Here is a 3865-nt window from a genome sequence, read left to right as displayed (position 1 = left end):
AGATGGCACATGTTCTTTCCTTCCTGAGCTTCCCAAGGCTCACCAGCTTACACCAGACTGTGATATCCTTTGTTTACTGATAAGGCAGGAAATATTTCCTTTCTCAAGGTAATGACTCCTGGGTGTGGAGGATGAGACCTGCTGTCCCCTCTCAGCCTGCCCAGACTCCAGAAATGCAGCAAGTTGGCACCGGAGCCTGAGACCACACACGCCCAGCCCTCTGTCCCCAGAGGCACCAGGCAGCCTGGGCATGTCATCTGCTGTACTAGTTTCTGGTTGCTGTGCACGAGATCACCACAAATGTAGGCACTTAACGCAAATTTATGACCTCACATGTAGAGAAGTCCACATTGTCAGCTACAAATTGGCACTTGCCATCCACCTCTACAAGGATTAAATCATGTGTTTCTACAGCTGTTGACCTTCCACACCCTCGGAAAGGCATTCAGGGTGGAGAGCAGAAACGAGGCACACTGTACTTGGGCATGGAGGGTAGAAACTGGCAGGACAGGTCTTTAGAAAGTTAAATATTTTCAGGAGCCATTTTGATAAGCTCAATTCATGTGTCTCCTCATATCTAGAAAAGCAGTAAATTCCTTCATGGTGATATCTGCTTCCCATGACTAGCAGAAATCTTCTGCAAAAAAACATATGCTTGATTGCACATACTCCCCCTTCCCCAAAATCATGTCTATACTGACCTTCCCCCCGCTGCCTCTTTGGAGCAGTTTCTGAGAGCTATCTGAGGTGCTGACTCCCAGACCCCAATTAAACTTAACTCACAATTTTCATATTGTGCTTTCTTTTTAAGTCAACCACGTGACTTTGGCCAGTTCCTCTCCAGGTCTCACACAGTTGAAAGCAACAGGTCAGTGCGGCTGCCTTCTTTTCCAGTGGAGGTGGTGGAGATGAATCTGCTTCCAAGTTTATTCAGGTCATTGGCAGAATTCAGCTCCATGTGATTGCTGGACCAAGGTCTCCATTTCCTTACTGGTTGTACATTGGGGTCATTCTCAGCTCCTAGAGGCCAATCACCTTCATTGGCTCATGGCCCCCATCAAAGTCAGCAATGGCAGGGACAGTCTTTCTTTCTTTCTTTTTTTTATAATTTAATTTAAATTTATTTATTTTTAATGTGAGGATAATTGCTTTACAATATTGTGTTGGCTTCTGCCATACATCCACATGAATTAGTCATAGGTATGTGTATGTCCCCTCCATCTTGAACCTCTCTCCTACCTCCCACCCCTTCCTTCCCACTCCTCTAGCTTGTCACAGTAGAGTCTTTTTCATGGTTCAAAGTTCTCTAACCTGCCCCTGCCTCCTTCCTCTGACCTTTCTGCTTTTTTCTGCTGCTTGGAAGGACCCGTGTGCTTACATCAGGGCTGTTCAGCTAATCCAGGATAATCTTTCAAAGTCAGCTCATTGGAAGCCTTCATTTCACCTGCAAAGTCCTTTCCCAGCTCTGTGTAGATCATGTTTGATCAAATAACCAAAGCATGGAAACTAGAATTCTGCCTGCCACCCCTGGCTCAGGGCTCTGTTGCCAGCACCAGTCCTCAACCACCCTCTGTAGGAGCACAGAGGACCAGGACTGCAGAGAAGCCCTCGCAGAAGTGATGCCCAGCTGGAGCCAGAGAAGCCGATGAACTCGCCATGCAAGCGGGTGCAGTCAGCGAAGGACAGAGACAGAACCCAAAACTGAGCCCACATCTGGGTGAATCACTATTACAGTGCCACACTTGGGGCCAGTGTTTCACCTATAACTAAAGTGTACGGATGTGACAGTTGGTCCATAAAAAGGCTGAGCGCTGAAGAATTGATGCTTTTGAACTGTGGTGCTAGAGAAGACTCTTGAGAGTCCCTTGGACAGCAAGGAGATCAAACCAGTCAATCCTAAAGGAAATTAACCCTGATATTCACTGGAAGGACTGATGCTGAAGCTGAAACTCCAATACTTTGGCTACCTGATGCAAAGAGCAAACTCATTGGAAAAGACTCTGATGTTGAGAAAGACTGAGGGCAGGAGGAGATGAGGGCGACAGAGGATAAGATGGTTAGATGGCATCACCCACTCAATGGACAAGAGTTTCAGCAAGCTCCAGGAGGAGTGAAGGACAGGGAAGCCTGGTATGCTGCAGTCCATGGGGTTGCAAAGAATTAGACATGACTTAGTGACTTAACACACACACAAAATGTAAACCTGTATTTAACCACTGTGGAAGGCAGTGCACCTACCCCCATTTCACGGATGAGGAATCTGAAACCCCATGTGAGAGAACTACCAGCTTTGGTCATACAGTGAACGTGTGACAGGACCAGAACCAAACATTACTCTAAAACTGACCAGGCCAGTGCCGTTCGTGTTTCGGGCCTTCCTGAATGATCCACCAAAGAGGGTCACTGGGGACCCAGCACAGAGAACGAGTTTGGGGTCTGAGGTCTAATGTCAAGGCCCTCAGTCCTGCCACTCTCTGGGTGGCTTGGATGGGCAGAAAGAGGAGCGGTTCCTGCACACCTGATGGATAGAACATTGCAGAGGCTGGCCAGGTTTATCCCAAGGCCAGGGGCTTAAATTTCCAAGTAGCAGCAACCATGCAGGATCATTCCTCAGACAGTTGCCTCAAAGCGTACCCAAGGGGCATCCAGACAAGGGCTGATTTATAAATTGATAAAGATCTGCTTTATCTGAAAAGACAGTGTCCTATGGCACTGCTAATCTTCATGCAGATTCAATGTCCACCCAGCGGCACTGAGCGACCACCGTGAGGCCCTGTAAATGCAAATTCGCAAGCTGTACCCATACAGGTCAAATCCAGGAATCTGCTCCCCTAGGGGGGCTCCGCACAGGCAGAGTCAGGCAGAGATGGAGGTTTCCTCCTGTCTGAGGGAGGGAGAGGGCTCAGGTCTGATGGACCAGTGCCAACAGGCTCTGACACACCAAATGCCTAGGACTCCAGAAGAGCAGAGTGAGCAATCGTGGTACTGGGAAGCACACTTACTGGGAACATTAGCATTAATTCTTGGAGCCTCAGTTTCCCCATCTGTAAAATGGAAGAGCAACAACCTGCCCCTTGGCAAGGTGATGATGTAAGTGAACAGTGCTTGACAGGTTATTGCAGGCAGGTCTAACTGCCCTCTCCTCTCCCTTGAAGCAATCCCTGAGCACACTGCCTTAGTTGAAAATGTTCCCTGTTATATTTATCTCACACCCGGACTCTTACACATCCTATTCTTTTTTTTTTTTTTTTCAGATTTGCAAAATAGAGAAAATGGCCCTACAGCTGCTAATATGACTCTCTCGACAGAAAGACTAAAACTCCTTGAGGGAGGTGCTTGCAAGGATGGAACAACGTCATAAAAACAGCTATCTAACTGCTCTAGTTTGAGTTCATCCCAAGTCTGAAGGGCCCATCAGGGTAAGGTGAATAATGAGGGTGGGAGATGGGAGCCCTGGCGTCAGGAGAGGTCGGGATATGGGGAATCTGGGCTGAGGTCTGGCAGATAAGCAGATGGGCAGGACCCCTGCAGACTGAGTGGTCCAACTCGCCTTTCCTTGCAGAGAAGGGGAGTGATGTCCCCGGAGGAGAGGTGAAAGATGAGAAGAGGGTAAGAAGGAGGCGACTGAGACCGAGGGAAGTCGAAGGCCACCGTCTCTCAGTCGCAAGGGCTCCCCGGGTTGTTTTGCTCCCTCCACCTCTTCCCCCCCTCCTCCCCCGCTTCCTCTCCTCCTCCAATCCCCCTCCCTACCCCCCCCCCCCGCCCCGCCCGCCGCCCGGCCCCGCCCCTCCTGCTGTCCCGTGCACATTTTGGCCGCCTGCCCCGCAGCCCTCCAAGCCAGTGCGCCGGCCGAGCCGTCACAGCC

This window comes from Capra hircus, chromosome 21 (assembly GCF_001704415.2).
Source record: "Capra hircus breed San Clemente chromosome 21, ASM170441v1, whole genome shotgun sequence".
In the NCBI taxonomy this organism is placed as follows: domain Eukaryota; kingdom Metazoa; phylum Chordata; class Mammalia; order Artiodactyla; family Bovidae; genus Capra; species Capra hircus.
Note: the sequence above shows the minus strand (reverse complement) of the source record.